This window comes from Odocoileus virginianus, chromosome 27 (genome assembly GCF_023699985.2).
Source record: "Odocoileus virginianus isolate 20LAN1187 ecotype Illinois chromosome 27, Ovbor_1.2, whole genome shotgun sequence".
Lineage (NCBI taxonomy): Eukaryota > Metazoa > Chordata > Mammalia > Artiodactyla > Cervidae > Odocoileus > Odocoileus virginianus.
This window is the reverse complement of record NC_069700.1, coordinates 8083356-8096246: the sequence shown is the minus strand read 5'-3', so window position 1 is coordinate 8096246 and position 12891 is coordinate 8083356.

Sequence of the window (12891 nt, the reverse complement as noted above, 5' to 3'; positions counted from 1 at the left end):
TCTTCCTGTCTTGTATTTGCAAGACTAACCCTTCTTTCCTCCCTCCTTCCTCAGCCCTACTTCCTTCTTCATTTTTCCATTCATTTCTCCCTAGGCTATTCCACATTTATCCCATATTTCAAGAAAAAAATGTCTATTTTCTCTTAACATGGGCCCATCTCAGTGCCTCTAGGAAATAGAACTGAGTTATGTGGGGACTCTCTCATTGTATCTCCCATCTCTCACAGGTAGCAAGGCATAATTAGGGACAGAGCCACTAAATGCCAGGACTAGACATCTGACTTCGGGGTCTGCACTTAACACCCGTCCATGCTGAGGGCAGTCCCTTACTTGGGAGATTTTCTCTATTAACACATTTGTTCCCCTTAGAGTTAAAAAAAGTGTCATAAATTCTAAAACTAAAAAATACGACCACAGCTTTGGTAGCCATGTATGCACACGTGTGTGTGTGTGCATACAAGTGCATGTGTGTGCATGTGTGAGAGAGAGACTTCAGCCCTGCAGTGACTTAGTCCTGCTTGTTGTAGGTGTGACATGGGAATGTTTACTCTCCACTCCTTTTGTTTCCAAGGGAATAACCCGCCCGGGCCTCTCTCCATCCTCTCCTTTACCTCATTGAAGGGAGAGAGGAAAATGATTAGTCTGGGAGGATCAGTTGAAGATGTGTGTCTCACTGTCTCCTCCCTCTGTGTGGGAATTGACTGGAGAAAGTGAACATTTTCTGTCCCTTTAAGTCTCAAGTTTTAAGGGGTAGCTCCTCATGTGGCCAAGTTTCCTGTCTTCCAGCATTGCCTGATGCTGGCTAGGGGATTTCATTTCAGTGGTACAGTATTAACAAGTCCACAGACCTAAAATCATGGTCTCTAATCAAGATTGTCAATTTGAGAAAAAAAAAAAGCCATTTTTACCCCTGTCTTATACTTATGCCTCTTAATTGATCCACGACTTGGTCAGGGAAGAAGGGACCTGTTTATCCAGTTCCCTAAAACCTCAGCACCAGAGAGGGCTCCTCCACTTGGCCTCGAACAACTGCCTGGTGGGGACATAGGTCTTCTCTTAATGGGCAGCCAAAAATTTGTGGCAGAGATTTGGAACAGAAGCACAGAGGCCAGCTGGCTGAGTTCATCCCGTCTACAGTCTGAGTGACTCAGGGAAGGTCTACTCATTTGGAGCTTATGAAGAGGAAGGAGTGGGCTTCCTAATAAGTCACCTTGTCTAAGTGACAAAGTAGTCATGGAACAAACAGGCTTCCTGCTAGGGTTCCTTCCTGTTTCCCCAGACTTCCAAGATTAAGTAGTCACATGATCAAGGGGGCTCACTTACTGTAATAATTCCTTTCTGAATACTGAGGTCCAGGTCATATCTGATCACCCCGGTCCAAAGTAATCTCTCTCCTCCAGACTTCTGCACTCATTGCCTAGAACTTACACTCGGGACTCATTATTCCTGACTGTTTTTATTACTTGCTTAGTAATAAAGTAATCACTCGCTTGTTTCTTGTGGTAGATGTGCTTGTTCTCTGTGCATTTTATCTCAAACCCCAAGGTTTTAAAAGTTTGTTAAATATAAAGACCATGTCTTACACCTCCTTGTATTTTTCCCTACCTGCCAAGAGTCTCCTTAGGATTTATTTGCAGTTGTTAGTGTGGAAATAAATGAAGACCATCCAAATAAGAATGAGCAAAGGTGTTTATTTAGAACTTGATCTAGCAAGGGGATTAGCCACCATCACTTACGTTTTGGCAGAGACTCAAGGTGAGCGAAAGAATGGGAAAGATTTATAGTGGAAAAAAGAAAAGGCTTCATGCATGTTTTAATTGTAGACTGTTGGCTTGGGGAACCTGAAGGCAGGTAACTAGAAGCAAGGCATCCTGTGGAATTAGTTAGGGGTGTGTATTTGATTTTCTTTGGTCCTAAATTGGAAAGGTATGGACAAAAATAAGAAAAGCTGCCAGTTATTAAGCTCTAGCCATTCTGGATCGTTACTACTGATAGGAGTCTTACTTTCTATAAGCCTAACACAGCAGGTTGACTTCCTGTACTGGTTACTGTAGAAAATGGGTTGTTTTCCTGGGCTGGTTATTGCAGTTTGTAGGTCAGAACTCTACTTTTTGTGCATGATGTGGCCATTGTTCATTTGCATGTTCTGTCTCTCATTAGGCATCAATACATGTGGTTGATTAACTGATAGCTCTATGGTTTGAAATATCTCCTTTGATTTGATATCCTTTCTCTTTCCTCTTGCAGCTTGCTAAACAGTTTATTCAAAAAATATTTTTCATTTGACTTTTGTAACAAGACCTTAAAAATAGCACAGGAGAGAAGGAAACCTCACATTTTTGCTCCCTTTCTCATTTATCTTCTTTGAGTCTAAAACACTGAGGAAGAAAAATAGGGGTTATGGTCTTCAGTGGTTCAGACTAGAAATTACTATAGTTCAAGTCCTTCATTTTGCAATGAAGAGATGAAGGCCTACAGACTTGCCCAAGGTCATTATGATAAGTTAAGGTTACAGAAGAAGTCACAACTGAAAACAGGTTATAGTTTGTCTCCAGCTGTGATCTACTGAGTGTGCAACATGTTGGCATGAGAGGGTGGAAGACCAGTAAAGATTTTTGAAAGTTAGAAAAAAGCCAAGTTCCTGAAAGTGGAGGCCTTTGGAAGAGTGTTGTTGAGAAGCCATGGAGCGGAAGAACATGGGGAGTGAGTCTTGTGGGTTCACTACAGTGTGCGGTGTGCTGGTCTAGTTTTCTGTGGCCGCCAGGAAAAGTAGGAAGTCAAGAGGTACCTGCAATAACAGGCAAGGTTGGCCTTGGAGTACAAAATGAAGCAAGGCAGAAGCTAACAGAGTTTTGCCAAGAGAATGCACTGGTCATAGCAAACACCCTCTTCCAACAACATAAGATATGATTCTACACATGGACATCACCAGATGGTCAATACCAAAATCAGATTGTTATATTCTTTGCACCCAAAGATGGAGATGCTCCATACAGTCAGCAAGAAGAAGACCAGGACCTGACTGTGGATCAGATCATGAACTTCTTATTGCAAATTCCGACTTAAATTGAAGAAAGTAGGGAAAACCACTTGACCATTCAGGTATAACTTAAATCAAATCCCTTGTGATTATACAATGGAAGTGACAAATAGATTTAAGGGATTAGATCTGATAGAGTGCCTGCAGAACTGTGGATGGAGGTTCATAACATTGTACAGGAGGAGGTGATCAAAACCATCCCCCCAAAAAAAGAAAGGAAAAAAGGCAAATAGTTGTCTGAGGAGGCCTTACAAATAGCTGAGAAAAGAAGTGAAGTGAAAGGCAAAGAAGAAAAGGAGAGATAAATCCATCTGAATGCAGAGTTCCAAAGAACAGCAAAGGCGAGATAAGAAAGCCTTCCTCAGTGATCAGTGCAAAGAAATAGAGGAAAGGAATAGAATGGGAAAGACTAGAGCTCGCTTCAAGAAAATTAGAGATACCAAGGGAACATTTCATGTAAAGATGGGCACAATAAAGTACAGAAATAGTATGGACCTAACAGAAGCAGAAGATATTAAGAAGAGGTTGCAAGAATACACAGAAGTATACGAAAAAGATCTTAATGACCCAGATAACCACAATGGTGTGATCACTCACCTAGACCCAGACATCCTGGAGTGTGATGTCAAGTGGATTTTAGGAAGCATCACTATGAGCAAAGCTAGTGAAGATGATGGAATTCCAGCTGAGCTATTTCAAATCCTAAAAAATGATGCTGTGAAAGTGCTGCACTCAATATGCCAGCAAATTTGGAAAACCCAGAAGTGGCCCACAGGACTGGAAAAGTTCTGTTTTCATTCCAATATCAAAGAAAAGCAATGCCAAAGAATGTTCAGACTACCACACAATTGCACTCATCTCATGTGCTAGCAAAGTAATGCTCAAAATTCTCCAAGCTAGGCTTCAACAGTATGTGAACTGAGAACTTTCAGATGTTCAAGCTGAATTTAGAAAAGGCAGAGGAACCAGAGATCAAATTGCCAACATCTACTGGATCATAGAAAAATCAAGAGAATTCCAGAAAAACATCTACTTCTGCTTTATTGACTATGCTAAAACCTTTGACTGTGTGGACCATGACCAACTGTGGGAAATTCTTAAAGAGATGGGAATATCAGACCACCTGACCTGCCTCCTGAGAAATCTGTATGCAGGTCAAGAAGCAACAGTTAGAACCGGATATGGAACAACAGACTGATTCCACATTGGGAAAGGAGTACGTCAAGGATGTATATTGCTTATTTAATTTATATGCAGAGTACATGATGAGAAATGCTGGGGTGGATGAAGCACAAGCTGGAATCAAGATTGCTGGAGAAATATCAATAACCTCAGATAGGCAGATGAGACTACCCTTATGGCAGAAAGCGAAGAGGAACTAAAGAGCTTCTTGATGATGGTGAAAGAGGAGAGTGAAAAAGTGGCTTAAAACTCAACATTCAGAAAACTAAGATCATGGCATCTGGTCCCATCACTTCATGGCAAATAGATGGGGAAACAATGGAAATAGTGACAGACATTATTTTTCTTTAGCTCGAAAATCACTACAGATGGTGACTGCAGTAATGAAATAAAAAAATGCTTGCTCCTTGAAAGAAAAGCTATGACCAACCTAGACAGCACATTAAAAAGCAGAGACATTACTTTATCGACAAAGGTCTGTATAGTCAAAGCTAAAGCTATGGTTTTTCCAGTGGTCATGTGTGGATGTTAGTGTTGGACTATAAAGAAAGCTGAGCACCGAAGAATTGATGTTTTTGAACTGTGGTATTGGAGAAGACTCTTGAGAGTCCCTTGGACTGCAAGGAGACCAACCAGTCAATCCTAAGGGAAATCAGTCCTGAATATTCATTGGATGGACTGATGCTGAAGCTGAAGCGCCAATATTTTGGCCACCTGATGCAAAGAACTGACTCATTTGAAAAGACCCTGATGCTGGGAAAGATTGAGGGCAGGAGGAGAAGGGGATGACAGAGGATGAGATGGTTGGATGGCATCACTGACTCGATGGACACAAGTTTGAACTCTGGGAGTTGGTGATGGACAGGGAAGCCTGGCGTGCTGCAGCCCATGGGTCCCAAAGAGTCGGACATGACTGAACAATTGAACTGAACTGAACTGATTTCTGCCATGTAATAGAGTACCACCAATGGATGCCTTAAATAACAGAAAGTGATTCCCTCACAGTTCTGGGGGGTGGAGGTCTGAAATCAAGGTGTTGGCAGACACCTGAGCCCGGTAGGAGAGAATCCTTCCTTGCCTCCCCTAGCTTTTGGTATTTGCTGGCAATTCTTGGAATTCCTTGGCCCTGCTTCTATCATCTCATGACATTCTCCTTGTATATCTCTGTTTCTGTGCTCAGATTTATCCTTTTAGGACCCCAGCCATATTGGATTAAAGGCCCACCCTGCTGTAGTGTGACCTGATGTTAACTAATTACATCTGCAATGATCTTTTTGCCAAGTAAAGTCCCATTCAGAAATTTTGAGGGCTAGGACTTCAACACATCTTTCTGGGGGGCACAAATCAACTCACACCTCACGCCATCATGAGAGCTACGTCTTTCCCGTGGAGCTCCACCGTCATGAGCTGGTGGTCTTCACTTCCGGGCCACTGCCAGCACATAGCTCATGACTCAACAGTGCTGCTCCAGGAGCCTTGGAGACTGGCAGTGCTGCCAGAGGCAGTGATGAATAAGAAGGTGTCATTTAAGTAAAGCCACCCGGTTTCTTTGTAAATATGTGTCACAAGGTATTCAGAACCATCATACCCAACCCACGGCTGCACGTTGGTGGGACTATTAAATAAATCACACACACGTCTTTTTTTGGGAACCTCTTATTCATAGTTCCTCCCCCCCATCTACCCCCTGCGTCTCATCATCTAACCTCGCCTGTTTCTAAAGTTCGAGCTGTCCTAAAGTTCTTTGCATCCACGCCGTCACTGCTGTTAGTCATCTGCCACTTTTCTCTTTCTTTCACTCTTTCAGGAAGTAATGTTTTCACTCAGGTAACAGAGTTGTAGGAAGAGGGTTCTGCCTGTTTGATGATTCATTTCTCTGCTCTTTGCTGTTTCTAAATGTAATGGGGGAAAAACCCTTTTGTTCTGGGCTTTGGTGAATGGGCATGGTCAATGAGGGTGAGAAAATGCAGTCATAAAGCACTTTCACCTTAGAGCGGAAGCAATCTCGTTTATTGGTCTTCCTGACTGTTCTGAGAGGCGGCATTGTGATTCTCACGGCCCCTGGAATCCACGAGATGGACTCTCCTGCCTTCAAATGACATGCCCATCTGTTTTAGTTCCTTCATGTTTTGCTGTGAGTAAATCATGGCAAGAGTGATGCCATATGCCTACTCAACTCACTTTATTTGTAAATCCAGACCACAGCCTCAGAGTCTGTCTGAGTTGAGATAGAGCTGGACTTATTCAGTTGAGTCCCTCAAAGGGTCATAGGGGTTGAATTGCATCCCCCTACAAGTTCTAACCTCCAGTACCCAAAAATGTGTTTGGAGATTGAATCTTTAAAGAAATAATCAGGTTAAAATGAAGTCATTAAGATGGATCCTAATCCAACATGACTGGTGTCCTTATAAGAAGATGAGCTGAGGGCCAGACACATAAAGAGAGAAAACCATGTAAAACACAGAAGATGGATGATTACAAGGCAAGGAGAGAGAAATCAGCCTCAGGAGAAATCAGCCCTACCAACACCTTGATCTTTGACTTCTAGCCTCCAGAGCTGTGAGGCAATACATTTCTGTTGTTGAAGTTGCTCAGTTTGTAGTACTTTGTTATAGCAGCCCCAGCAAACTGATACAGAGAGGGACAGGTTACAGACATGTAAAGTGATCCTTGAAACGTACTGTGTGCCACCATAGTGCCCCCAGCCTAAGCCCCAAAGATCCTAACTGCTGGTCCAGCCCCCAGCCCACTTCATGAGATGTTGTGTTTGTTATGAAAAATATCACAGTAGGCTACTTCTTTTATGAATTCGGTTCAGCTGGCATCTCAGTGGTAGTGTCAATTCTTTTGCCATCTTCTGCAATACTGAGGGAAATTTTCTCTAATTTTTTTTAGCTGCAAAGATGACAAATGCTATCAACGATATCCAACCAAAGTATATTTTCATCCCCTTTCTTCCCGTCAAGATAAGCCAAAAGTATTTGTTGCCAGAAATGGAAAACAGCTTGCTCATCAGCCAGATGATCACAGTGTTCAGAAGTTCCTCTCATTTGCCGTGTGTGTGAAAAGTTAAGAATTGAAAACAGACAGGCTTACTCTGCTTAAACTGTGGGCTCTGTGAAGCAAGAAAAAGAGATTGGAGATTGGAAGAAGAGTTGTAGAGACGGTTTTGAAGGCAAAGTGAGTAGGGTCTTTTCAGATGGCTCTGAGGTGAGACACCCTCAGTTGGTTTATTAATAATAGAGGATATAGCTTTTCATCAGTGAAATGAAAGGTGAGCTTCAAGTCACCAACCCCTGTAGGCTCCCTTTGTGTTTTAGAACAAATCCCAGTGTCCTACAAAACAGGGCTTTTGGCAACTTTTACTGTGTTACGTATAACAAAAATTTCTAGATGATTCAGTTAGCCCTTTCCCTGATTACCTTGATGGAAATATCTCCCTGATTTCTTAGAAGTCAGAGGTACACAGTGGGCTTGGGCTTCATGAGAATTAGTGAGCCTTCAGGTGATAGGCTTGAATTATTTCACCATGTTTCCACTCATGAGGAAACCAGGGATACTTGTTGAATTTCTGTGAGACTGAGTTAAATTACCCAGTTACCACCCCATCATTATGTTAGAAGGCTGGATGTTCGCTGAGTGATTTCTGATCATTTTTATTAGTCTCTCTTTGCAAATACTTAAGGGACTTTCTGACAATGGAGAGAACCTTTGAAGGTCTAGAAATGCAAGCTTACAGAAGTCAAATGATTAACCCAAGCTTGACCAAAAAAAAAAAAAAAAATCCCGAGGAAAACTCAGGGTTCACACTCAAGGCTGTAATTACCATTGCAAAGGTTTCTGGAAGCTCTCATAATCACATTATACTTTATGTCATTAGAAATAAATTTGCCTTTCAACACTTAGATTTCCTCCTGTACCTGATTCTTGAGGTCTTGGAAGTTAACTGGAACTCAAGGATTTGGCTACCTAAGAGAGGGGGAAAAGGAAAAACCCCAGACATCTGCCCTGGTTCTTCTGTATTAAGGTCAGCTCACAGTAGGGCAAAATAAGTAAGTTCTCACAGAAAGACAATGCTGCATTGAGCGCCACTTCCTATCACTACATTCCTGATGGTCAGCTTGTTTTAAGGGTGGGTGTTTTTAGCTGCAGGGAATTCTGGCTGCTGGAGGCAAGAGAATAAAACGGAGAGGTGGGGTGGGGCAGGGAACAGAGAGACTCACTTTCAGGTGCACAACGCACTTTTAGTCAGTCCACTTTCTGCCTCCCGTTTGAGTCAGCCCGGCCCACCCCACCCACCGCGGGCCTGTCCCTGGGTTCTGGGTCCTGAGCTGACTGCGGCCCCCACGCTTGCTCAGATGAAAGGACAAATCAGAAGGTACCTATCACATGTCTGTGAGCAGAGAAACAAAGGCCCCCGCCGCCGCTGACACCCTCCCACTAACTTGGGTCTTAATGGTAGGTTTAATTTCCTCACACTGGCTGAAAGGAGGGGAAAAAACTCAGCGGCAAGAGCCAGGGTGTGGGCAGTGGCGGCGGTGGGGAAGCGACAGCTGTCGTATTCATGGTTAATCAGGTGTGTCTGGCTTTGTGTCGCATCTGCCTGCTACTGTTGCCGGGCCACATGTGAAAGGCAGCCGAGGGGAAGGGGCCATTCATGTTCAAAGGCGGCAGCACTGACCTCTGCTTCGTTCTCCTCGGGGTAGGAGAGCTTGTCTATTTAACTTTCCCCATTATAGGAAGCTGTAATTCTACTCTATTAGCCCACCCTCACCATTTTGGCCTGACAGACGCAAGCTGCATCCAGAATGCCATAAATCTGCGGGGAGAAGGAGGCCTCTTCTCCCCTCTCTTGCTTGTCCTTTGGGATTCGGTTTGATTTGTCAAACAAGACCAGACCAGAAAGAGAGAGAAACAGGAGAGCTGAGGGCATCTCGGGCCCCCTTCCACTTCAGACTGACCCGGATGCTAAATGCGCGTTTCCCCTGATGAGCTTTGGGGGGCTTCCCTGCCCCACGACGAGAACACCTGTCTGTCTCACGAGTCCCACAGACGCATGGTGTCGTCATCAGACTTCAGTCGTGCCCCTGGTACCAAGGCCTCGCCCTGCGTCCCTCCACCCACTTCCTCCCTCTCCGCCCAGGCACAGAGGGGCAGGGCAGAGCCTGGGGAGTCTCCCAGCTTCTCTTGGAGCCAGGTCTGCTTGCTAGATATGACTGTCCAGCCCCGCCAGACAGGACGCCGCCCTCCAGCACCCGGAGAAACAGCGGAAAAACAGCCCCGCCACCCACCTCCCAGTGCGTGAGAATGCACTAAGACTTGGCGTCTTAGAGTCCAGAGGACTCCAGCTGGGGACTCAAACTGACCCCTTCTTCCCAGTGGTTCTGGGGGCTCCATCTTACCCTTCCAGGGTCCTTTGCATCTAGCCCATCTTCTTCTTTGGGGCCAGCCCTTCTGTTTCTGGGAGTAAATGGTAGTCATCAGCATTTTCAAGATCAAGGAACTCTCACTCAAGCTGACTTTCCTTGAGAACCAGCCATCATGGACTTACCATGTTGTTCAGGAGAGCCTGCCACTTGCTCAGCTATTTTGGTTTAAGCCACTTCTCAATATAGGTACTACCAGTTAACAACAGAAAATGTTGATTTTTCTTGTGGGCAGGCTGGAGTCAGACTCTACTGACTGCACTTTTGGTGTGTGTGTGTGTGTACATATGTGTGTATGTATGTATCTTTTTCTTCATCAAAATTATTACCTTTCCAAGGTGTGGGTTGTCATCAGCACAGCCATATTCCCTCTATGAGCCTGTTTGGATTGCTGTGGCTGTTCTATTAACCTGCAACTTTGGGATCAGGAAGGTTTTGTTTCCCTGATGCTGAAGGAGTTTGGAAAACCATTCTCCTGCCTCAAGCCCTGCCTCTTCCCTCTGATACGCCTGGGATCTCCAGACTTCAATGAAATCAGCAAGCAAATTTGAAGCTCTTAATAGAAGCCTTGTGCTCTGCCAGGCTCTTGTGAGGCCTTCAAGGATACTTCATCTTGCCAGAGACCAAGGATCATGTGAATAAAACAAGCAGTAACAAAGTAGGGCTGAAATTTTGTTAAAAACTTTAAAGAAATAGAATACTTACACAAAGAAGAATGCACAATCCTAAGGATACAGCTTGATGAAGTATTGCAGATGGAACACACTCATGTGTGTTTCCAGATCACGAAACAGTACATCATGAAGTTCTACCATGTGGGGACCTCGTTACGTCTGAAGCTATTCTTCTACAACACAGTTTGGGGCTGAGATTTCGTTGGTTAACTGGTTATAGAAGTTCAGTGATGGGGGAGGGAGGTGGGAAGGGGGCTCAGGATGGGGAACACATGTAAATCCATGGCTGATTCATGTCAATGTATGGCAAAAACCACTACAATATTGTAAAGTAATTAGCCTCCAACTAATAAAAATAAATGAAAAAAAAGAAGAAGTTCAGTGATGGAAAGGTTCCAATCGGCTGGAAGGGATTTGGGTCATGGCAGGATCTGAGTGTGAGATGGGTTGGCCTTCTGAGGTTGGGCTTTATGGAGCTGGATTTATGCTACTCATGCCTCCGGGGAGGATATAGAAGATTCTGGCCTCTTTTTTTTTTTAAAGAAAAAAACTATGGCAAAATATACCTATAATATTTACCATCTTAACCACTTTTCAAAATTAAAATTTGTTATGATTTGTTTATTATTTTTGACTGCTCTGGGTCTTCCTCACTGCGTGGGGTCTCTGGTCGTGGCAAGTGGGGGCCGCCCTCTGTTGCAGCGCACGGGCTTCTCATTGCAGTGGCTTCTCTTGTGGTGGAGCTCAGGCTCTAGGCTCACGGGCTTCAGCAGTCGTGGCACACGGGCTAGTTGCTCCGTGGCTGTGCCGTCTTCCCAGATCAGGGATTGAACTGGTGTCCCTGGCATTGCAAGGTGGATTTTTAACCACTGGACCACCAGGGAAGTCCCATCTTAGTCATCTTTAAGTGTACGGCTCGGTAGTGGTAAATACATTCAGATAGTTTTGTAACCTGTCTCCAGAACTCTTTTCATCTTGCAAACTGAAGCTCTATATTCGTTAAACAATAACCCCTACTCCGCCTTCCCCCAGTCCCTGGCAACCACCATTCTACTTTCTGTCCCTATGAGCTGACTGCTCTAGATACCTTATACAAGTAGAGTCACACAGAATTTGTCATCTTGTGACTGGCTCATTTCCACTCACCAGTATGTCCTTATGGTTCAGCCACGCAGCAGGTGCCAGTGTCCTACCTTTCTCAGGCTGAATAATATCCACTGTATGTATAAACCACGTTGTGATTCTCCACTCATCCGTCAATGGACACGTGAGTTCTACCTTTTGCCTATAGTAATAATGCTGCCATGAGCATGGGTATACAAATATCATTTCAAGACCTGTTTTCAGTCATTTGGGGCATATACTCAAAAGTAGAATTGCTACATCATCTGGTAGTATTGTTTTTATTTTCTGAGGAACTGCCGTTCAGTTTTTGATAGCAGTATCTCCGTTCTGACATCATTTTCACCTGAACTGTTTCCTCCTGGGTGACCTTGGGGGAGAAGGAGATGGGTCGAGGTGATGGCTGTTGTTAGGATGGTGCTCTGGGCTCTCTAGGTGCCTGTCCTGGGGGCTTTAGAGACAATAAGGCAGCAAAAGCTGGAGCCGTGGCCATTCACAATGGACCCTGGAGACTGCGGTGAAGATTCCCCGTGAAGACAGCCGGAATAGCTTATTCTGCACAATGATGAATGAGTTTGCGTTATTTGTAGGAGAATGGAGGGCAAAGGGGTCCTTGATTACTAGGTATTATTCAGAGGTGTAACACCTGCTCAGCGTATCACCTCCAAATTTTCCATGGGGCTTTAGTTAAAAGTGTTGGGGGTATTTATAGAACAGACCGTGAAGAAGACAGAGGGAAGGAGAAGCCACTGACACAAGTGTGGAGGCCACACACTGCTTTCCAGGAGCATCTGTGCAGATAGAGGTGCCGCCTGCCTAGAAAGGTGGTCCTTGGAAACGTAGGTGCTGCTGTCCTCAAATGCCAGAAAACCCTCATGTTGAATATTCAGGGGCTTCTTCAAGTGATTTTAAGTGTTTCTGTTTCCTAACTCCTGTTGCTCTCTTGCAGGGCCAGCCTACCATTAATGTGCATTTGAAGTGGGCATTGTATGGGTCATGTAGGTGGGGACCTTCAGGACTGTAGATATGGGAACTTGTTATTATCCCTGAAAGAACAGAAGTAAGGGATTTGCTATTTCTAAATCCCTTTACTTTGGCCCTCTCCCATTTTATCATGAAAAAAGCCCTCAGTCATGGTAGTAATAAATACTGTTTCCTTTCTCCCAGGACATTCTGTATACTTTAAGCACACACTTATCTGCATAGACACATACAAACACCTGAGGTGGCACAATTTAGTTTCTGCTACTTAAAGCCCAAACATTACCAACTAATACAGACATACAGATAATACATCTATGCAACTCTTTACCATTATAAACTGCTTCAACATGCTATTGAATCTCATCAAAATTATTAAGTTGGTATTATTTTCATTTAGCAGAAAAGAGGCTGAAGAGATTAAGACACTGGTTCAAATTTACACTACGTGTTGGAAATGGAATTA